At 45.8% G+C, this 22,712-nt stretch overlaps 1 non-coding gene and 2 pseudogenes across 1 annotated transcript; all 3 read left to right on the top strand.

The window, feature by feature from the left end:
- Positions 1 to 13,972: 13,972 nt before the first annotated feature.
- LOC149195362 (18S ribosomal RNA) lies at positions 13,973 to 14,723 on the top strand (annotated as a pseudogene; the record flags this gene model as incomplete).
- Positions 14,724 to 19,381: 4,658 nt separating this feature from the next.
- On the top strand, positions 19,382 to 20,286 carry LOC149195361 (3-phosphoinositide-dependent protein kinase 2 pseudogene; annotated as a pseudogene).
- Positions 20,287 to 22,473: 2,187 nt separating this feature from the next.
- Positions 22,474 to 22,627, top strand: LOC149195360 (5.8S ribosomal RNA). Its single transcript, XR_016255289.1, has one exon. It is a non-coding gene; the product is annotated as a 5.8S ribosomal RNA (ribosomal RNA).
- The last annotated feature ends 85 nt before the right edge of the window (positions 22,628 to 22,712 follow it).

The raw sequence follows: 22,712 nt of genomic DNA, 5'->3' as shown, positions 1-22,712 counted from the left end.
CTGATGATTCCATGCGGCAACATCCACGTCCTCATGCTCTCATTCATGCCAATCTAGCATGACGTACTCTCTGCATCAAGTATAAAGATTAATTAAATTGCTAGAAAACATTTTGGTTGGTCCATTTTTGAGAATTTTTGGGTTCAAAACCCTTGCAGCAGGGTACGCACCCTCCAAGTTAGACACAGTGTGTGGGTCCGCACTTTGTCTACACGGAAGGTGCGGACCCCGAGCTTTTTCCCAATGGAGAAAAAGTCGGGGTCCGCGGGTCCGCAATGGTAAACCTGCGAACCCTGCGCGCGGGTTTTGCGCCTAAAAACCCTCCCAAAAAATGAAATGAAGGACTAAAACAAAAAACTAAACGGTTGGAAATGAAGAGTAGGATGATGTGGATTACCTGGAGAAGACGACGCTCGATTCCGACGGTTGGATTTTCCACAATCTTCACGGGAAGTTTTCTAAGCAAAAGGACTATTTTCTCACCCAAACGCAAACGGTAAAAATCAATCGACAAAGGCCCTTTTTATAAGTTTTTTGAGTAAATAAATCGCAAATTTGTTTATGTTTCACTTTGAAAAGGTCTTTTGCGACGCTTTTATCTATTTCAAACAGGTATGAGTAATGTTTGTGTTTTTGTGTAGAATAAAGGATTATTCAGGCGAAATCTATCATTTTTGACAGAAAAACATGTAGAGTCATCTTTAAGCTCTTTTCTGACTCCTAAAACATGAAAAGATTGCCGAGTGTTTCTTTTAAACTCGTTAAAATTGAATTAAAAGACGGTCCACTTATAGCTCTTTTTCCGACCGTAAAAACGTGAAAATATTGCCGGATTTTTGTCGTTTCAAATTCGATATTGGTTATAAAACGACGTGTCATTGATCGCTTTTTTACTTTTTTGGGTCAAGGGCACTAATAAAGAAAAGTAATCCTTGGTCGTAAAAGATCAAGCGGTTCTCTCAAGTATTATTTTATACTTTTTCGGGCTTGGGAGACACAAATTTACGAAAAAGGTCAACCCTAGAGTCTTCTTAAGTTTTTTCAGACTCTCTAAAATTGAAAAACGCCGAGTTTCTCCTATACTAGACTCATTAAAATTTCACAGTAAAGGACCTGTTCAATTACAAACAGGAACGAACCACTCCTTCTTAGGGTTCGAATTTAAACTAAGTTGGACTCATCCGAAGGATGAGCTTATAATCAAGCAAATGTTATCCTCCTCAAGCTTGTCAAAAATAAAGAGGTACTTGCCAGAAATGGTCGGGGAAAAGAGAGAAAAACGAATCTGTTTGTCATACTTTGTAACCACTCTTGAACACGACACTTTTATTCACCTGGGTTGGGAAATCCTTTGCCTAACAGTTGATCAAACCACATTGAAAGTCTTCAGTTGGTTTCTGGGTATTAACTTTGAGTCAATTGTCACCAAGCCATCTATCGTGTCGTTATGTGTTCAAGAGGTCACTGCCAATAAGCCATTCATCTGCAAAATATCTGTCATCCATCTTGACCATCCCTGAGTCAGTCCTTGCAACTAAATTCCTTGAACTTGATCTATGATTTCGTGTTGTGGGCTTTCCTACGACGGATCGCTTTCTGTCAACATCAGCTCATTATCTAGAAAGATGATCTAGGAATCGTCAGTACCTTGAGATCTGCATGCCTCAATGGCGGGTTTCTCGCCTTCGATGACAGTTTACATCATTGACTTTCGATCGAAGGATTCCATGATATGTTCGATATCAACACATTTATTCACATCTCATGGATTGTACTGGGTACTTTGAGAGCCATTGACATCACTGGTGGTTTCTCTCACACTTGTTAACAGTTTACATCATTGACTGGTAATCAAGTGATTTCTACCATGTTCGACATCAACACATTTATTCGCATGGATAGAATCGTACTATTTCGGGAAGTAGAAATGAATACTCTGGATCTAGTTTCCACCATCCAGGTTGCGAGGAATTTTGTATTTATTATGTTGTGGACTATTAATAAACAGATGGTTGCGCCCATACTATGTTCACATGAGTCTATACTTGTGATGTTTTACAAGATCATTCCTACATCAGAGCAGTAGATAGTTTTCTAGTTAGTTTTGGTCTGAGTATGGGAATGCCTACCTCAGCGATGATATGATCTCATATATATATCTTGCATTGAATGTTTTTACAGGTTTCGACCGGGCTCTCCACAAGATGATCCTCGAAATGATAGAGTACTTCACTCTTCCTATATGATAAATGAAATCCTCATTTATTACAGACTTCACACTTTAGGGGGCAATCTGTTACACAAAAATATCGTCACCATGATTATTTGCAGTCAGTATGGGTCTATCATCACTTGTACTGTCCTCCTAAGCAAGTCTAAGACCTCAGCTCTTCAAATCAAGCTTTGGAAATGGGAGAAAGACATTAAAAATCAATGTAACTCTGGTTCCGAACTTTCTCTCATGGTCACCTGCGATCCCGAACCTTCTGTGTACAAAATCTGCGTACCTACCCGCTCTGTCCCTAACGGTGTAGGTGCGAACCCCTGTGAAAGTCAAAAAGCGCAAGTTTTATCTTAAAAAACTCACTTTGGGTTAACTCTAGAGTTTTCTAGAAGGAATTTTGATGTGGATTGTTCACTCTGAGGTGGTTCATGCATCCCAAAAGAGAAGGAGCTAATCCCTTGACTAAAGGAGCTATCCCTTTGAAGGAGGGCTTTATCCCTTTGAAGGAGGACCTAGTAACTTCCCTCCATTGCACTATAAATATAGGCATTGGGGTGAGGACTAAGGAGGTTAGAAGCTGAACATTTTGAGGGTAAATGCTGGTGAAATTAAGACTTCCTAGTTGAGCTTAAGAGGAGAGATCACATACCTTTTTGGCTTCATTGGGGAGTGAGTGAAACTTGTCAAAGTAGAGGAGACTTCTTGTTGGACCCTGGGAGGAGCTTGTTCAGCGTCAAGGCAAAAGGTTGTAAGGTTCTTCTTCCTTTAAATGAATACAATCAAATTCATTTTTCTCAACAAGTATCTTATGTTATTTGTTTCATGGACTCCTTGACTTTCATGTTAAATATGTTTTATGCAATTGGTTTTTCAGGTGCTATTTAATTTGTTTGCCTTGTTTGTGTTTGCAGATTCGCGAAAAGGAGCTCATTGGAATCAAAGGAGCGAGGGCATCCACAAGCTTGCATTGGACCAAAGGTAGGCCCTAAAAACACTTGTTTGTTATTGTTTATTAAAGCATATTTAGGGAAAGATAGTGTCTGGTTGGTTTGCTTGTCATTAGGTCTTCTTTTAGATTCTAGGAAGGTCTATCTTGTCCGCAATATCGACTCATTCCGTGTGACACGCCCAAAATTTGGGGCTTCCATGTCGCACCAAAAATTTGGGGTTTCCATGCCACACCCCGGCGCCCAAAATTTGGGGCTTCCATGTCTCGCCAAAAATTTTGGATTTCCACCCGGTGCCTAAAATTTGGGGTTTCCACTAGGAACCTAAAACTCGGGGCTTCCATGTTGAACCAAAAATTTTGGGTTTCCACCCGGTGACTAAAATTTGGGGGTTCCGCCCAGCGTAGAAAAAAAATTGGGGTTTCCATGTCACGCCTAAAATTTGAGGTTTCCGCCCGACGCAAAATTTTTTGGGGTTTACAAGTCGCGCCCAAGCCTGGGGAAACTTGGGGTTTCCATGTCACGCCCCGACTGAAACCGGTGGCGCCCAAGCCTGGGGAAACTTGGGGTTTCCATGTCGCGCCCTGACCGAAACCGGAGGCGCCCAAGCCTGTGGAAACTTGGGGTTTTCGAGTCGCGCCCCGTCGCCCAAGCCTGGGGAAACTTGGGGTTTCTGAGTCGCACCATGACCGAAACCAGCGGCGCCCAAGCCTGCGGAAACTGGGGGTTTCCATGTCGCACCACGACCGAAGCCAGCGGTGCCCAAGCCTGTGGAGACTCAGGGTTTTCCATGTCCCGCCCTAGCGCCCAAGCCTGGGAAGCTTGGGGGTTCCATGTCCTGCCCTTGATGGAACCATGGTTTCTGCATTCTACGGCACAAGGGAAACGTAGGGAACTTGGGGTTTCCATGAAGATGTAAACCAGCTCGCAAGTCTCCAAAACTTTGGGTGTTTCGAAACCACTGCCCAAGTCTGGGGAACTCGTAGTTTCCATGTCGCTGCACACCCTGAATCACCTGAGAGTCTATGGAACTTCGGATTTCCATGTTGTGGGGCCACAAAGAGCCGCCAAAGTACTGGGAACTTGGGGTGTCCATTTCACAGCACGATGAAAACTGCTACCCAAGTCAGCAGACACACACGGGGTTTCCATTTCGTGTCACAACAAAAATTGCTGCCCAAGTCTGGGAAATGCGGTGTAAGGACCTGCGGTTTGGTTTCTCCCCATTGGTGCGAAGTTCGAACTCTACGATCGAAATGTACGAAGTGACAAAAGTATAATATGTGCATTAGAGGTGGAGCGATGGTTGGTTTATAGCGTGGGAGTGTTTGGCATAACCCACGGGTCAACTTACATGTTGTGGTGACTTGAACAAAGGATTGTTTGCTGACCAACAATCGGATGGCAATTTTGCGACGTGTAAAGGACGTTTTGGCACATGGTGGTCGAGTCGGCCTGGGCAGCGACTCACCCAACCACTCGTATAAATATGGCAAGGCGTTGGAGCATTTGGCATTCATTCGAAGATGGACATTCGAACATGAGCATTTGGTGATCAAGAAAAAAGTGTGAAGTAGTGGAGTAGGTCACAAAAGAGGCGCGGGCATATATGCACTCGCTTTTGGGCAAGAACACATGATACACACAGGTTTCGGTTATCGGGTGAGGGCGCGGGTAAGGAAGGCACCTGCTGTTGGGTGTGACACGGGGTGTCTCGGGTAGGTCACTCGCCCATCGTGGAAGAAGAAATGCGGAGGTGTCTCGGGTGACTCGGGTAAGTCGCCCGCCCATCGTTCAAAAGAAAATGCGGGGTGACTCGAGTGAGGTCGCCCGCACGTTGTGCAGCAGTAAACGAGGTTCGGTCGAGGAGTACGGTTGGCAGCTCGTGTGAGGGCGCTCCCGCCCAGCTCGGGCAAGGAACTTGGTTGGCACACGGAGGTGTTGCCTATTTGTAAAATTGGCTAAGTATGAAACTTGGTGTTTCCCAAGTATGCTTGTAAAGCCTCGTAAACATTGTAGATTTGAATAATATATTGTATTCGGGCAGACTCATTTTTCAGGGATTTTCCCCTCCCTTTATACTGTGCAATTGTGTTCTTCATGTATAATTGCTGATGATAATGAATGTGTATGGGTGTTCATTGGTAAAAAGGAAACATAATAATACTTGGTTGCGAAAAACAAACTAAGTAGACTAATGGTTAGGCGTAGTCCATGGACATAAGTATTGGTGAAAAGAAAGTGTTTCGTGGTGCTGCACCTCGCCAAGTATGGCTGAAAGACTACTGTAGGCCTGGGGGATGTGACATGCGGGGTTCCCATGTCACTCGCGCCGCGTTGGGCATGGCGCACGCCCCTTGATACCTGCATGATGGGCGAGCCACCGATGGAAGGCGTGCGGGTGACCCTTGTTGCGTGCCTGGATGAAAGAGGTGACCATGTGCGGGCGAGTTAGGATGCGGGCAAGTGTGCGACGTGCGGTGATGGGTGTAATCAGCGAGGTGTTGGAGCCAACCCATGGGTGCAACGGTGCACATGAAGGGATGCGGCGGTTCATTGGAATGGGGCGTGTCGAGGTTATGTGGTAGGTCAGCCGGACATGCATGTTGATGGAGCCGACCCTTGTTATCCTTGAGAGACATGGCCCTTGGGCGAAAGGATGCATATAAGTAAGGAGGATGGCGTTCGATGAAGGGACATCAAACTCAGACTTCCACATCGTAGAACAAGTGCAAAGGAAGGAGTTGGGCGAAAATGGAAGGAAGAGAAGGACGCGGGTAGGAGGGCCGCACCGGTGGGCCGATTATAGAGGGTGGGTCAGGCATGGTAACACGGATAGGCAGAGCGGGGCAGGTTACCATCTGGGTAGGCAGGACGCACTGCATGCGAGCCATGCACCCTCACTATGGACCGCACCGACGGGCAGAGTTTGGGCGCCGCGAAAGGGAAAGTCGGGCGGATAGGTTCGCAGTTCAGGTGTGGAGTTGTGTCGTGCAGGCCACGGGCCAGTGCAGCATGACCACACGACACGACAGGTTGAAAGAATAATTGAAGAAGATAAATTTATGGTAAGTTATTTTCACTGCATTGTTAAGAACACTTATTGGAAAATTGACCGAGTGTTGAAGTAGGCGTAGACCGTGTACTCAAGTATTGGTAAAAAGAAAAAGTACGGCGGTGCCGCACCTGCTTATGCGTGGTTGAAATACTACCACTAGGATATGAGCGTGACATGGGGTCTCGCGGTCCCTCCTCGACAAAGTTCGCCAAATTTCGGGGAACCCGGGGATTCCATGTCTCACCTTGTCGAAAGCATCCCAAGTGTAGGAAATTTGGGGTTTCCATGTCTCGTCGCAATGGAAATCGCCCCAGGTGCAGTAAACTTGGTGTACATCGAGCCTGCAACCTCACACCAAGAAAAAGGCTCGGTTGGTTAAGAGAATGAAGGTTTCTTCATTGGTAAAGGATCTCGCTAAGAATCAAAGGTTGGAGTCTCTTCTAGAGCTAGTCCACCATGGACTATCAAAAGCTGAAAGAAGGACAGAGTGTCAGGGAACGAAGCGCCGAAGAAACAAAGTGCAGAGAGGAGGAAGGACTCGACTTGTGCTTGGGGGATATAATTGTCAAGGGTCTAGGGCTTCACAATGACCAATAAGAAGCTTACGCAAGGGTTTTCCTCTGAGAGAGAGAGAGAGGTTTTTCCCTGGCAGATAGCCAACATCTTGTGTTCTTGTTCTTATGTTTTTGGCACCAGTTTGATGAAAGTAAACACACATGCATTAATAAGAAGAGAAGAAGTAAAAGATAACACGATAAATTGTAAAAGAGCTTCACAAATTGTTATCAAGTCTAGAAGAATCCCGCTATACCCCATTGCCCTAGATTCTTCAACGCGGTATCAGAGCTAAGGTGACACATCAAGGAAAATGAATCTCAAGAACATCCGCAAGGTTGAAGCGTCAAGCCAAGAAGTCTCAATCACATCAAGGACAAGAAGGTCTACCATATATCATTCATCATGGAAGACTACAAAGAAAGAAGAAACACCTTGTATAAAGGCACCTACAAGAAGAACAAATCAAAGAGGGACCTACATCAAGCTACACCATCTTGAAGAATGAAAGGCACTACGAGTCAAGTCATCAAGCAAGTCCATTTGAAGAAAGCAACTTGAACAACATCAAGATCTAAGGAAGGCAAGCCATCAAGTCTTCAAGAAGAAAGCAAGTTCACTACATCTCAAACTCTATCAACTAAGTATATGTCCCCTTTTGAGTATACCTCAGTGTCTTTTTGCAAGGAAAGTGACAAATTGGTTGGGACCACTACATGCCCAAAGTCCAACGGTTTGGATGCCAAGAGTATGGACACTACAAAAGGGATTGTCCTAAACTTAAGAAGGACAACAACAACAAGAGAAAAGGGGAAGAAGCTCATGTAACTCAAGAAGTGAAAGAAGACGACAAGAAGAAAAAGAAGGAAGATCCTCCTATGACTAAGTCAACCTCTTTGCTTAAAGTCTTCTTTCAAAGGGGGTAGAGGTCTCATTGGGGGTCCCGTTTATGGGATTCAAGAGAAGATGATATACAAGCGAGAGCAGATGAAGCAAGAAAGGATACACCAATCGAGGAGAACTATCAAATAAAGCCGCGATGATAAAAGCATAATCAAGATGAGGTATGTATGCATCAAAGTTTAAGTCATGTCATCATATATATTGATTGGGTCATGGGAAAATTTCTAGAATAAAAGGATATCTTTCACCAACGACATGCTCGGAGGCATGTGCTACAGTGGAGTAAAGGTTAATCAATCTAATAAGAAGCAAATGAAGAGCATCGCGGTCACAAAGAATAACTATTTGAAAATATTCCTCAACATCTCTCGAAAGAAGGCACGGAAAATCTGACAAAGGAAGAAAAAGATAAAGGACCCTTGACACCTACGAAGGCCTTGGATATAGTAAGGCACAGATAATTGATTCGACTCTACAAATATGTCATGATGAAGAGCAATATCACGATGAAGTCATGAAGGGCCACTAAATCAAAGTACGGGAACAAGCGAGTACAACTAAGCATCCATGTGATAAGTGTTATGAAGGATAGACAAGGAGACAAAGGAGTAGCTAGATGACAAAAAGGACCTGATATATATCAAGAAGGCCACTTTCCACGAAGGGAGCAATGACATGACAAACCAGGGGGGAAATTGATCGATGGCCGGTACCCTAGCAATAAGAAGTTCAAACAAAGACTTCATGACAACGAAGGAAAGAAGGAGATCAAGCGATTCAAGGACCCATGAAGAAGACATTGTTGATGAATGGACAAATCCCTAGCTAAGAGGGAGTTCTAACAAGTTCCCAACTACAAAGGAGCTTTGGCAAGTTCCTTGTCAGAGGAAACTTGGGCATGTCATCCCCAATCAAGGGGAAGAGATAGACACAATATTCTTGTCTTCACTTGGCAAGAAATAACGGGAGGATTGGGCAATCATTTGGCATCTGATGCTCTTTGACTATGTGTAGGGCACCCAAGACAAGAGTAGGCAAGAGGAGCGATATTCTTTGAGGGCTGGGAACCCAAGACAAGAATTGTCCTGGAAGGTCATACTCAGGGAACACCTCGGTGGCTATGTACCTTTAGAGACAATGACCAAGGTGTTTATAAGCCATTGCCCTCGCCAACATTGTGCTCTGATCTTATGAGAGATAAAGCTGTTAGTCAAGGCCTTGCTATGAACAATGTTGGCTAATATGATGCTATAACAGATTGGTTGCCAATCCGGTTTCTCTTATGTGAATTATTCAAGATTGAAAAATAGCCAAACACCTTGTAATGATTTATGAATACCTCCCTAGTTAAGACGGGGTGTTGAAGAAAGTGTAACTGGGTTCGGTCTTCATAAATGTACTTTTGATATTTGTATTTATTCAAGAAAAGAAATAAATAAATATATATATATATATATATATATTTATCATTGAGTTTCTTGCTCATTGAAATAGGCCTAGCACATGTTAAAGTGTTATAAAGACTCAAAAGAAAATGTTGAAGCCCTTAAGGGCATGTTACCCCAGGTATATTTATGTATTAGAGTCAAAGATATTCCTACCCTCGTGCCTTCGTTCGGGTCGTGCACCCGTTCAAACCCTAAATTTCCTTCGGGCGGGCTAGGTCATCCCGTGCCATGCCGTGTGTGGGGGTGCGCAAGCACACGTGGGCGTGATGAAAATTCTAAGTCATGACCACCCGTGTGCTTTCTTTTTTCACGTCGTGCACCCATGGAAACCCCAAATTTCATTCGAGCGATTTGGGTCGGCTCGCCCAGGGCGGGTCGGGTCGTGCCGTGCCATGTGTGGGTGCCCCGACACACGTGGTTGTGCCAAAAATTCTAAGTCGTCACCGCCCATGTGTCTTCTGCACATTCGTGTTGCTCGTTTTCCTGACGCTCCCTCGGGCCTTCGTTCGGGTCATGCACCCATGGAAACCCCAAATTTTGTTTGGGCCATGCACACATGGAAACCACAAATTTCATTAGGGTGGGTCGGGTCGTGTTGTGTGTGGGTGTCGTGCAAACGCGTTCGGGCGAGTCGAGTCGGGTCGGGTCAGGTCGTGCCGTGCGTGGGTGCCCGGGAACATGTGGCCATGCAAAAAATGTTAGGGAGTGACCACCCGTGTGCCTCTTGCACGTTCGCGCGACCCATTTGCCCAACGCTCCATTGTACCTTCGTTTGGGCAGGTCGGGTCGTGCCGTGCGTGGGTGCTCGAGCACACGTGGCAGTGCCAAAAATGCCAAGTCATGACCCCCCATGTGCCTTCTACATGTTCGTGCGGCCCGTTTTCCTGACACTGCCTTGTGCCTTTGCTTGGGTCGTGCACCCATGGAAACCCAAAATTTCGTTTGGGTTGTGCATATAAGGAAACCCCAAATTTTGTTCAGGTTGGGTCATGTCGTGTCGTGTGTGGGTGCCCATGCAAACGCGTTCGGATGGGTCGGGTCGGCTCACACAAGGCAGGTTGGGCCATGTCGTGGTGTGTGTGGGTGCCTAGGCACACGTAGCCGTGCCAAAAAAGCTAAGTCGTGACCGCCCGTGTGTCTTCTACACATTTGTGTGGCCCGTTTGCCTGATGCTACCCCGTGCCTTCGTTCAGGTCGTGTGCCCACGGAAACCCAAAAATTTTGTTCGGGTTGTGCGCCCATGGAAACCCCAAATTTTGTTCGGGCGGGTCGGGACGTGTCGTGTGTGGGTGCTCATGCAAATGGGTCGCGTCGGGTCAGGTCGTGTCGTGTCGTGTCATGTGACGACGCCCAAAGCACATGTGGCCATATAAAAAAATTTAAGTTGTGACCGGGGCTGGGCTTTGTGCACGATCGTGCTACCCGTTTTCCCGAATCTCCCCTGTGTCTTCGTTTTGGTCATGTGTCGGAGCCCATGTAAACTTGTTCAAGCGGGTCATTTGCCATGTAAACACTCGTTCGTGTGGGTCATTTTCCATGTAAAATCGTTCGGGTGGGTCGTTTTAGGGCGCCCATGTGAACTCGTTCGGGCGAGTCGGGTGAGATCTTCCGTGCAAAAATGTTCAAGCGGTCAGGCGAGGGCGTCCGTGCAAACCCGTTCGGGCGGGTCGGGTGAGGTTGTCCGTGCAAACTCGTTCGGGCAGGTCGGGTGAGGGTCTCTGAACAAACCCATTCAGGTGGGTCGTTCGGGTGAGGGCGTCTGTGCAAACTCATTCGGGCGGGTCGGGCAAGGGTGTCCATGTCAACTCGTTCAGGCGGGTCAATTGAGGATGTCTGTGTGAACTCGTTCGGGCGGGTCGTTTGAGGGCGTCCGTGTGAACTCGTTCCGGTGGGACGTTCGGGCGAGGGTGCGCCCGGGTGAACGAGCCCATATCAAAAATGCTAAGTTGTGACCCGAGGTTGGCTTTATGCACGTTCATTCAGCTCGTTTGCCCAGCTCTCCCTTGTCGCTTCGTTTCAGTCGTGCGGGCGGAATTCGTTCAGGAGGGTCGTTTAAGGGTATCCGTGTGAACTCGTTCAGGCGACAACATGCCCGGGCGAATGATCCCGTATCAAAAATGCTAAGTTGTGACGTGAGGTTTGCTTTGTGAACGTTCATGAAGCTCGTTTGCCCAGATCTCCCTTGTCGATTCGATTCGGTCGTTCGGGCGGGCCATTTGAGGGTGTCTGTGTGAACGTGTTGGGCAGGTCATTCAGGCGAGGGTGCACCCCGGTGAACGAGCCCGTATCAAAAAATGCTAAGTTGTGACCTGAGGTTGGCTTTGTGCACGTTCGTGTAGCTCGTTTTCCCGGCTCTCCCTTGTTGCTTCGTTTCGGTCACTTGGGCAGGTCGTTTGAGGGAGTCCGTGTGAAATAATTTCGGCGGGTCATTCAGGCGGTGGCGAGCTTGGGCGAACGAGCCTGTATCAAAAAATGATAAGTTGTGACTTGACGTTGGCTTTGTGCACGTTCGTGCAGCTCGTTTGCCCGACTCTCCCTTGTTGCTTTGTTTTGGTCGTACGGGCGGGTCGTTTGAGGGCGTCCGTGTGAACTCGTTCGGGCGGGTTGTTCGGGCGAGGGCGCGCCCAGGCGAAGAAGCCCGTATCAAAAAATGCTAAGTTGTGACCCGAGGTTGGCTTTGTGTACGTTCATTTTCCCAGCTCTCCCTTGTCGCTTCATTTCGGTCGTTCGGGCACCCATGCAAAATCGTTTGGACGGGTCGTTTGAGGGCGTCCATGTGAACTTGTTCAGGTGGGTCGTTCAGGCGAGGGCGCACTCGGGCAAACGAGCCCGTATCAAAAAATGCTAAGTTGTGACCCGAGGTTGTCTTGTCGTTTTGGTGTGGCTCCCTGGCTCATCCTGGTCCCCTCGTGCTGCTCCAGATGACACCAACGATAGGTTTTCTCTTCGTGTGAATGGTGGGTTGGTAATCGAGTTATGTTTTCACATTTGCTTGAACGATGGCCTCGGGTCATCTGTAGGGCAGCCGATTTTCACCTTCTCTCCATCCCCACTCGGTAGCGCATGAGCGGTAATGTTGGCCAGGCTCGTCCTGGGAGGCATATGTGAACAATTCCCCTTCCACTCTCCAAGTTCTTGGAGCTGTATGGGATATTGTGGTGTAGCTCCCTGGCTCATCCTGGTCCCCCTCGTTCCCCTCCAGATGATACCAACGATAGGTTTTATTTCCGTGTGAAAGGTGGGCTGGTAATCGAGTTGTGTTTTCGCGTTTACCTGAATGATGGCCTTGGGTTGTTTGTAGGGTGGCCGATTTTCATCTTCTCTCCATCCCCACTCGGTAGCGCATGAGTGGTAATGTTGGGTGTAGGGTGGACAATTGCTCTCAAAGTTCTTGGAGCTATTGGGGCTATTGTGGTTTGGCTCCTTGGCTCGTCTTGGTCCCCTTGTGCCCCTCCAGATGATACCAGTGACATGTTTTCTTTCTGTGTGAAAGGTGGGTTGGTTATCGAGTTGTGTTTTCAGGTTTGCCTGAACGATGGCCTTGGGTCATTTGTAGGGTGTCTGATTTTCATAATCTCTCCATCCCCACTTGGTAGCGCATGAGCGGTAATGTTGGCCATGCTCGTCCTGGGAGGCATATGTGAACAATTCCCCTTCTGCTCTCCAAGTTCTTGGAGCTGCATGGGTTGTTGTGGTGTGGCTCCTTGGCAGGCTTTTGTGGTTGGAAATGTTAAGTCACAATGTTTATGGGCATTTGTTGTTTTGATTGTGTATGCGCTCCTGGTCTAATGGGGAGGAGGCTTGCTATGTCGATGGTGGGGGCTATCTGGAAGAAGGATTTCGAGGTGGAATGCTTTGACCTCCATCCTTTGCGTGGAGGTGGCCGTAGGGAAAAAATTTTCATCGTCCAGTTGGTAAAGCTGTGGGAAATCTCCTAGGTTGCCTGTACGTAGGGTGCGTGGGGTGCGGAGCTACCCGATCCCTCCTCCTATTCGGATATGTGTTATTGCATTGTGTAGTGACCCTCTTGATTTGCATTTATTTCCTTCCTTTGACTTCGCATCATGGTTGCCACAGGCGGTCAAGTGATTGAGCTCCACCGTTGCTACTGTCACGGGTGGACTCCTAGGTGGCCTCGGTGCGTGGCGTGGAGGGTCCGGGGGCATTTCTAAGAGAGGTTGTGGGCTCGGTTGGTCTTGTTTTATTTCCTTTCGTTTCCTCTCTACATTGATGCTGCCGTAGGCGATCATGTGATCGAGGTCCATCGTTGCTTCTGTCTGGGTGGACTCCTAGGTGGCCCCTATGCGGGGAGGGAAGGGGTGGGTTGGGGGGCATTGTTTTGTATGATTTCCTTCCCTTGCCTTTGTGTCGAGGCTGCCACAGGTGATCATCTGATCAAGGTCCACTGTTGCTGCTGTCCAGGTGGACTCCTAGGTGGCATCGGTGCGGGGCGGGGAGGTTTTTATGGCCTCTCTATGATAGGATTTGTGTGGTCGGTCATCCTCTTTTTATTTCCTTCCTTTTCATTCGCATTGAGGTTGCCGCAGGCGGTCGGGAGATCGAGGTCCATCGTCGGTGTTATCCGGGTGCACTCTTAAGTGGCCTCGGTGCGGGGTGTGGAGGCCTCTGGAGGCATTTCTAAGGGAGTGGGTGAGTGATCGCTCGTTTTCTTGTTGGTTGGGCCGTGGCTGAAAACTCCAGAGTGGCCTTGGTGCGTAGTGGCTTGGCAGGTCTGCCCATTTGTTCACCATGTCCTTGGCATGTTGCGTGTGCTTCCTTCTTGGAATGCAAGAGGTGTAAGGCATAAAAGTCTTACATGATATTTTGACATCTCTTTTACTTGATGGGTGTTCAGGTGGCTGTTGGTAAGAGAGCACCTGGAATGCCCTTTGAAGTATGGTCGCAAGGCTGAAACTTAAAGGAATTGACGAAAGGGCACCACCAGGAGTGGAGCCTGCGGCTTAATTTGACTCAACACAGGGAAACTTACTAGGTCTAGACATAGTAAGGATTGACAGATTGAGAGCTCTTTCTTGATTCTATGGGTGGTGGCGCATGGCCGTTCTTAGTTGGTGGAGCGATTTGTCTGGTTAATGCTGATAACGAACGAGACCTCAGCCTACTAACTAGCTGCGTGGAGGTTCCCCTTCGCAGCGAGCTTCTTAGAGGGACTATGGATGTTTAGGCCATGGAAGTTTGAGGCAATAACAGGTCTGTGATGCCCTTAGATGTTCTGGGCCGCATGTGCGCTACACTTATGCATCCAACGAGTTTTTATTCCTGGTTTGAGAGGATCGGGAAATCTTCTCAAATTGCATCATGATGGGGATAGACCATTGCAATTATTGGTCTTCAATGAGGAATTCCTAGTAAGCGCGTGTCATCAAATCGTGTTGACTACGTCCCTGCCCTTTGTACACACCACCCGTCGCTCCTACCGATTGAATGATCCGGTGAAGTGTTCGGATTGCATCGACGATGGCCGTTCGCTGCCATCAACGTCGTGAGAAGTTCATTGAACCTTATCATTTAGAGGAAGGAGAAGTCGTAACAAGGTTATCGTAGGTGAACCTGCGGTAGGATCATTGATAGTAGAGGTTTTCTTTTTTGGTTCAGGTTGGTTGGGCATCGATTGCAATGTGGGACTTTGTGGTGCATCTCTAGGGGAGTGGGTTTTGTGTTTGGCGGGAACATTGTTGGTTGCTTGTCAAAAGGTAACGCTTGTTTTTTCATGTGTGCTTGCAAGCCATGCTTGTGCTTGTCCCACCCATCCTTTGTTTTTCCTCCCCCCAATGTGTTTCTGCAGGGGAAGCCTATTTCTTGGGATCCCTTCCGATGATCCTTTCAACCGGGCATGGTTGCTACAAAGTTGAGGTGCTTGGTAAATACGATGGATAAATTTGGACTCATTCGTAGCGGTGGTGCTCGTTCTTTTGTTCATTGGAAGGCATGGGCCAAGGGTGCGGGCTTCCATAGTTGGTTCTCTCTAAAAGGCGGCAGCGGTTGATGTGTTGCTTGGGTGAGCTTTTTCGCTGGTGGTTGGGTCAAGGGAGTGGTTGCGCGCGCGCCTGATAGCTCAAACCTTCCATGAGGGGAGTTGTCAGGGTGCGGTCAGTATGGGATGGATGAAGAGCGGTTCAACCCATTGGGCTGGCCACCCTAGTCCCTTCTGACCATTCCTCGACATGCCCTCATAGAAGGGTTGGGTGTCTAGGTAATGAAAAACCCATCCCTCGGTTTGAGCTCCATTGAGATCGCATTTTTCTCCGCTGACGGGCATGAGGGTGGCAATCTTATCTCATGCCTTTATCGTCGAGGGAATTCCCCGTCCTCTCGTGAGCCACTCCCATTCTGAGGGAAAAATAAGTAGCGGGTTGTGTCTTTGTTCCTCCCTTTGGATTGTGGGTTTTTTGTGGGACTTGCATCATTTATTTGTTTCGTGGTGTGCGCTTTGCGAACGTCCCTCTCTCTAGTGGCATTGCACCATTGATGTATTTGTGGCCTGCAGCTTTCTCCAGCATTGAGTGTCGGCCCGTGACAACTCCTCTTTGGAGTTTTATTCTTTGACCCACGTTGACTCTCTCACTGGAAAGTTTGTTGGGTGTTTTGTACACGGAGGGGTGCAATAGAGGGGTGGGTTTGTGTTATGGGCAACAATCTATTTGTCGTTTGAAGCCTTGTGCTGCTGGTTTGGGGAGTTGTTTGCCTCTCAGTGATGTACCTAGACACTGGTCTCATCGTGGCCATCGTCTTTTCTGTTGGTCAACTTTGGGTTCTGATTTATTTGCTTGGTTGTTTGCTATGTTGTAAAGCTAGAAAGGGTGTTGTGTTGAATGCATGTGGGAGGGTGTGAAGAGGTGGGGCACTTTTTTGATTGGGTGCCTTGTTTGATTTCTTTTTGGTTAGCGAACATCTGCTTGGCGTGTTGTTGAGATTCTCTCTTTTCTTGGGATCTTTGTTTCTTTGGTGTTGTTTTCTTCCCTTCTTCCTTTTGCCCCTAGCCTTATGGAGGAGAGGTGGGATTGTTGTGGATTGGTTTTTGAGAAGGAAGAAAAGCAGTGCGAGTTCCAAGGGTGGCCACCCTAGTCCTTCTTGATCGTTGTCCCCTGCAGTTCCCCCCTTTTTCCGAAGGTGCGGGGTTTGGGAAGCTTGTTCTCTGATTGAGCCTCCCCTTGTGAGCTGGTAGCCACATTTGATATCTCTTACTTTCCTGTTGTTTTCTTCCCTTCTTGCTTTTGTCCCCTTAGCTTTATGGAGAAAAGGTGGGATTGTTGTGGATTGGTGTTCAGGAAGGACGAAAATCAGTGCGAGTTCTGAGGGTGGCCACCCTGGTCCTTCTCGATCGCCATCCCCTGCAGTTCCCCCCCTTTTTGTGAAGGCACGGGGGTGGGGAAGCTTGTTCTCTGTTTGAGCCTCCCCCTATGAGATGATGGAGGCGTTTGATATCTCTCTTTCTTTCATGTTGTTTTCTTCCCTGCTTCCTTTCGGCCCCTAGCTTTACGGAGAAAAGGTGGTGTTATCACTGAAAATGCTGTTGTCAAAAATTTTTAGTCTAGCTTAAAGTCAGGGTGTTTTCGCAGCGCCTGAATTCTATTTAGCAGTTTCGCAGCGCCAGGATTCTTTTTAGCAGTTTCGCAGCGCTACCTGTTTGAGTGGTTTCGTAGCGTGCTACGAAACTGGAGATTTGATTGAGTTTTCAGTGGAGGCCTGAATCATAGCATGTCTATTGTACACTGACTGCAACTGCTGTGGATGAGGTTGATGTGCTTAAAGGTCTAAGGTTGACTAAAGAATATAACTCTGGTGTTGTTGCATATGATACTCTGATCTATGGATTTTGCAAAATGGCCAGAGCAATCTGAAGAGCTATTAGGGTTGATTGTCGATTCTCTCAAGGCATTTGATGGTGTAGTTCCTCACGGTGGCCAAAGAGCATCGCACAGTAACATTCCTTCATACCAGCTACATAAACAACATAGGAATCAAGTTGTTGTTTCAAATCTTTGGAATTGAGAAATATGGAGATGAATGTCGGTGATTTCTCCTCCATAATCATAGTTGGAGTATGCGTAATGGAAAAGAAGGTTCCTTCTGCTGCCAAGAAGTACATCCTGGATTGGCTGAGGGAATTTGGTGAATTTGAGATCATAATATTTGGAGACATCATCATTCTTGAAGAAGCAACGATGAAGTGGTCAATTTGTGATTGTTTTTATTAAACCAGCTATCCTTTTGAGAAAGTTGAAGCTTATGCTACTCTTTGAAAGCCTTTCCTTCTGAATGAGCTTAGATCTTAACATCCTCTCCATGATAATCGAAAGGTATATGAGCGCCTTCAAAATTTTGGCATTCCCACTCCAAGTATGCACTTGTAAACGGGCATTACCTCTATCAAGAGTTGGACTATTTTGTGGAGCAAGGGATTTTGTTCAAGTCCATGAAAAGTGAATTATGAAGCCTTTTGTGAAAAAAACAGTTCATGGATATGATCACAGTGTTATGATTTACTACCCAAGTTCTGCTGGTGGAGGAATGAAAAAGCTACTTTAAAGGGTTGGAAATCATTCATGTGAGTTTTGTCAAGATTTTAGAAATGTACGATGGAAGGGTCAGCCTATTGATTCCAGTTAAAGGGAATGATAAGGAGCGCATTTCCTGGAGTTGATGTGGAACTTTCAAATTATCCCTCCACCATTATCAAAGTGTGGGCTCAGCAAGTTTGTGCCAGTGTTACAGATAGGCAGCATTGTGTTTATTGCTGGCAGAAGAAAAAAGGGACACCGAGAATTCTGTTTGGAATCGGTGTAAGAGATTTGTTTCTTCCCAGCCATTGAGTAACATATATTAAAGTTCATCTATGCATTCTATGAAACATGAACTTTTCAGCCAGAAAACGAGATATTAGAGGCCGAACTCTTCTGGTGTTGATTTTATAATTATTGTGCATTGGTAACATGGTATGAGGCTAGAACTTTTCTCAACAACCATAGCCCCTGTATTTGTCATCACAATGGTCCGAATGGTAGCAATGTAGAAGAAGAGTTTAGTAAATGAATTCTTGAAGGACGAATGGTATCGTTTGAGAATTTGCGAGCCAAGCTTTTGCTAGAAAAGGGATTTATCTGTGATTTAAGTCACACCCTGCTACCTAAAAAATCAAGCAAATCCTCTTTCATGGCTTATGCGAAATGCATTGCAGCCGTTTCTTCAAGGCACACGGGCTTTTAAAATAACTGATATAAATGAAAATGGCGTGAATGTTATTAAGCACGTTGTTTCATTATTAATGAATATATTGAAGGCATGAAAGTGCTCGTATGAAATGCAGCGATTAATGCCAAGTGTCAAGTAGCTTTATAAAGAATTTGATTGCCATAAGGCCGCCATGGTTAGTGACACTGGGATAGAGATGTGGCGCAAAAGCTGGAATGATATTGATTGATGTCGTTAAAAGACGAGTGCGCATTGAATAAACACAGAAGGAAGGTTAGATTTGGAGGAGAGATAGAATGGCGCTTTTATAATTTGCAAGGATTAGTTCAGGGTTTTCTAGAATCCGTCTTTCGGGCAAACTGTTAATATTGATGAATATTTGATAGATAAAAGAGTATCATAAAATCGCTGCTGTCGTAGTGTTGCTCAGGTGCGCGCTATACATTTCATTCTGTGGAAGATAATCAGATCAGAGGATTTTTGTTAAGATCCTTCGATCTTGTGAAACGCATATGATTAGAGTTCTTTCAGATATGGTAAAATAAAGCTCGTTTTTGGGGGTTTCAATTGTGGATTGAATCGTGCAGAAGTTGTGAATTTTGATCTTGTAGATTGGCTACCACATGGTGGGTTTGCAGTGGAAATGTTTCTGATATTTACAATAAAGATTTGGATCGTTGATCAGCAAGCAGGAACCCAAACGCTCCCAAGGGAACAGAAGGCTAGAGTTTGCATGGTTAAATTGTTGAAGCCATGAAGCCACATTTAATTGGAATGACAGGTCTCGGGGAAATCCATTGCCGTTGTATTGAGCGGCCATATTCACTGGTATGCTTGGGAATAAGTTGGGAAGGTACAACATTTATAAAGGAATAACTTTAACTTATGGAATGGAAGGTCACCGTGCTAAGATATGATTTAGAACTTTCATCTTTCTTATTCCTTAATTGAGAGGGTGTCATCTTCACAAATTTGTTTGCTAACCAATCTGCCATCTGTAACATGTTTGCAATCTTCATAATACTGTCATGGAATGTTGCTTTCTATCTTGGGATGGGATTCAAATCGTGTTGTTAAGAAATCTCGTTTTTCAGAGGATGAAGCACGTTTCTATATTGCAGAGATTGTGGATGTCCTAGAATACCTTCACAAAGTAGGACTGATACACCGAGATGTAAAGAGAATATACTTCTTCAAACCAATGGAAAACACCTCAATTTCAATTATTCCGACTACTTCAAATGAGAAGCCCTGCACATTTGTTGGTACAGCTGCCTGCGTTCCGCCAGAGGTCCTTAAGCATGCACCTCCAACAATTGGAAACGATCTATGGGCACTGGGTTGCGCGTTGTATCAGATGCTGTCTGACATATTACCTTTTAAAGATAGCAGTGAGTGGCTCACATTCCAAAGGATCATGGATAGAGATTTCAAATTTCCTGAATATTTTTCTTTTGAAGCATGGCACCTTATTGATTGTTTGCTGGATATGGACCCATCTAAAAGATTGGCTTCTGGCCCTGAAGGGTATGCTTCTCTCTAGAGTCATCCTTTCTTCAAGGGAGTTGACTGGGATAATGTTAGGAGTATGCTGGCTCCAAAGTTAGCCCCACCATTAACTGTGACTCTAAATGGGAGAAATTTCTAGATCCAGGGGAGTTCATTGTGATGGTTTCATTGGTTAAGAAAATTCGGAAACTTTACAACAAAAAGATGCAGCTGATTCTGACAGACAAGCCGAAGTTGATATATGTAGACCCAGTTAAATTGGTACAGTAGGTTGAGATAGTTTGGTTTGATAATCCTAAGGAGCTTAATGTCCAAGTGTTGAATTCTTCCAACTTTAAGATCTGTACTTTGAAAAAGACCACCTCATTTGAAGATTTGAAGACAGCAAGGAATACTGCAGTGACTTTATGTTCCAGTTGGGATTTATGAAGCTTTTTATTGGTTTGATGCTAATCAAGTTGGCTGTGATATTTAATGACAGAAGCAAGCTTCATCTTCTTAAAACTATTTAGGTTCCTAATAGCTGTACAAATGTCTGAAGAGATCATGAATCTAAGCAGAAAACGCTTCAAAGATACATAGGTTCTGTTTTGACATCTACAGCAGTTTCGTAGCGCGCTACGAAACTGCTGTAGAATGTTGTTTTGTGGAAAAACAATGAATTTTGATGATGAGGTCAGTTAATGGTAAAAGAAGGTCTCAAACTCAGGCAGGGAGATCATACATGGGTTTCATAACAACTCAAACAGTGACAGGTGTAGGTCTTGAAGGGAAAATAAAATATTTTGTTTATTTTCATAAAGTTTTCTCAAAGGCAATTTATGACCGAGCTACTAGGGTATTGGTGGAGTTACCAGAATGTTCGGTTGATACACCTGTTGGTCCTTAAAGTATCCAGATCATATAGCATATGGTGGTTATGCGTTGTTAATTGAAGGTTCAAAGAACTCGGAGTGTGCTCTTTAAATGATGAAGAGGAATGGAAGACAGGGGACCGTGGATATAGGGTGATTAATTTTATCAATTAATAAGCTGTCTTACAGCTAGCATCCGAGACCAGCTTGCTCGGTGAATGCTCCCTTAACATATCTTAGCCATAATGAAAATCATACAGCTGTCCAGCATCCAAGAAAGCATCAAGTCTGCGAGGAGAATGAAATTAGTATTTTAGTTGGATTAGGATTGTGTGTAATTTTAGTTCAGCATGTTTGTAATTAATGCAGTAGTTAAAAGCATGTAGGAGTAGTTAATAGCCACCTTCGAGGCTCCCCTCATGCTGGAGGAGGAAGCTCGAGGTGTTTTAGTTTGCTTGCCTATATATGGGCCAAGGTTAGATGTAGAAAGGGTTGGATACTTAATAGAAAAAGTGTGTTGTTTTGGGCCACTGTAAGACCTTTTTTGACAGTAATAGTAAAACAGAGTTATTCTCTTCTCAAGATTCTCGAAGGATTGTCATGGTCAAATGAAGTGATGATGTGTTATACCTTATGTTATTTTATGGTTTTGTTGTATGCAATCACTCAGAATTCATAATTATATGCTCTGACTTCCTGTGTATACAGCAAGCTATGTGTGGTGGAATATGTTTGACTTGTAATGCTAAGAGCCTTGATTTCTATGAGATCACTGTGTTTTTCTTGTCTACTTGATATTATAGACTCCATAGCCCAATGAGATATCGTTTGGTGTGTTTCCAACCAGTTATATTTTCATAAGTAAATGAAGAGTTAGCCATCTAGTGTGTGAAGGATTTTATCAAGAGTTTTGAGAGAGCCCTCTCTGATCAAAGAGGCTAATCTTTGGTCTAAAGATAGGTTGAAATAGTTACATGAGACCATGCTTAGTTGCAGCCCCTAGTACTGGTTTTGTGATAACAGGTGGGATTGTTGTGGATTGGTGTTTGGGAAGGACGAAAATCAGTGTGAGTTCCCAGGGTGGCGACCCTAGTCCTTCTCGATCGCAGTCCCCTACAGTTCCCCCCTTTTTGTGAAGGCATGGGGTTGGGGAAGTTTGTTCTCTGTTTGAAGCCTCCCCTTGTGAGCCAGTAGACACGGTTGATATATCCCTTTCTCTCTTGTTATTTTCTTCCCTTCTTCCTCGTGGCCCCTAGCGTTACGGAGAAAAGGTGGGATTGTTGTGGATTGGTGTTCCGGAAGGATGAAACATAGTGCGAGCTCCTGGGGTGGCCACCCTCATCCTTCTCGATCGCCATCCCCTTCAATTCCCCCATTTTGCCGAAGGCACGGGGCTTGGGAGGCTCGTGCTTTGTTTGTGCTTTGTTTTCTACCCTTTTATTCCTTTTGGTCCCTAGCTCTATGGAGAAAAGGGGGAGTTATTGTGGGCTGGTGTCAGGGAAGGGATAAAAGCAGTGCGTGCTCCCAGGGTGGCCACCCTAGTCCTTCTCGATCGCTGTTCGATGCATTTCCCCCCTTTTTGCGAGGGCGTGGGGCTGGGGGAGATTGTCCTCTATTTGAGCCTCCCCCCGTTAGGGGGTTAGACAACTTTGTTTCTCTTCCTCTCATGCATTTTTCCTTCTTTTTCCCCTTGGCCTTACATTTGTTGTGGGGGGTGTCCCTATTCAGTTTTGTGGTCGATTTTTTGGTAATAAGTGGAAACGACTCTCGGCAATGGATATCTTGGCTCTTGTTATGATGAAGAACGTAGTGAAATGCGATCCTTAGTGTGAATTGCAGAATCCCATGAATCATAGAGTTTTTGAACGCAATTTGCACCCGAGGCCTCGGTTGAGGACACGTCTGTCTGGGCGTCGCATCCCATTCAAACGCGCTCCCTGCAATATGCTAGGGAGTATCAGAGCTGGTCATCCGTGCCCCATGCGGTGCAGTCGGCTGAAA

This window comes from Pinus tabuliformis, chromosome 2_2 (genome assembly GCF_031772625.1).
Source record: "Pinus tabuliformis cultivar Carrire ecotype Pingquan chromosome 2_2, CPIR1, whole genome shotgun sequence".
Lineage (NCBI taxonomy): Eukaryota > Viridiplantae > Streptophyta > Pinopsida > Pinales > Pinaceae > Pinus > Pinus tabuliformis.
This window is presented reverse-complemented; position numbering and strand designations above follow the sequence as displayed.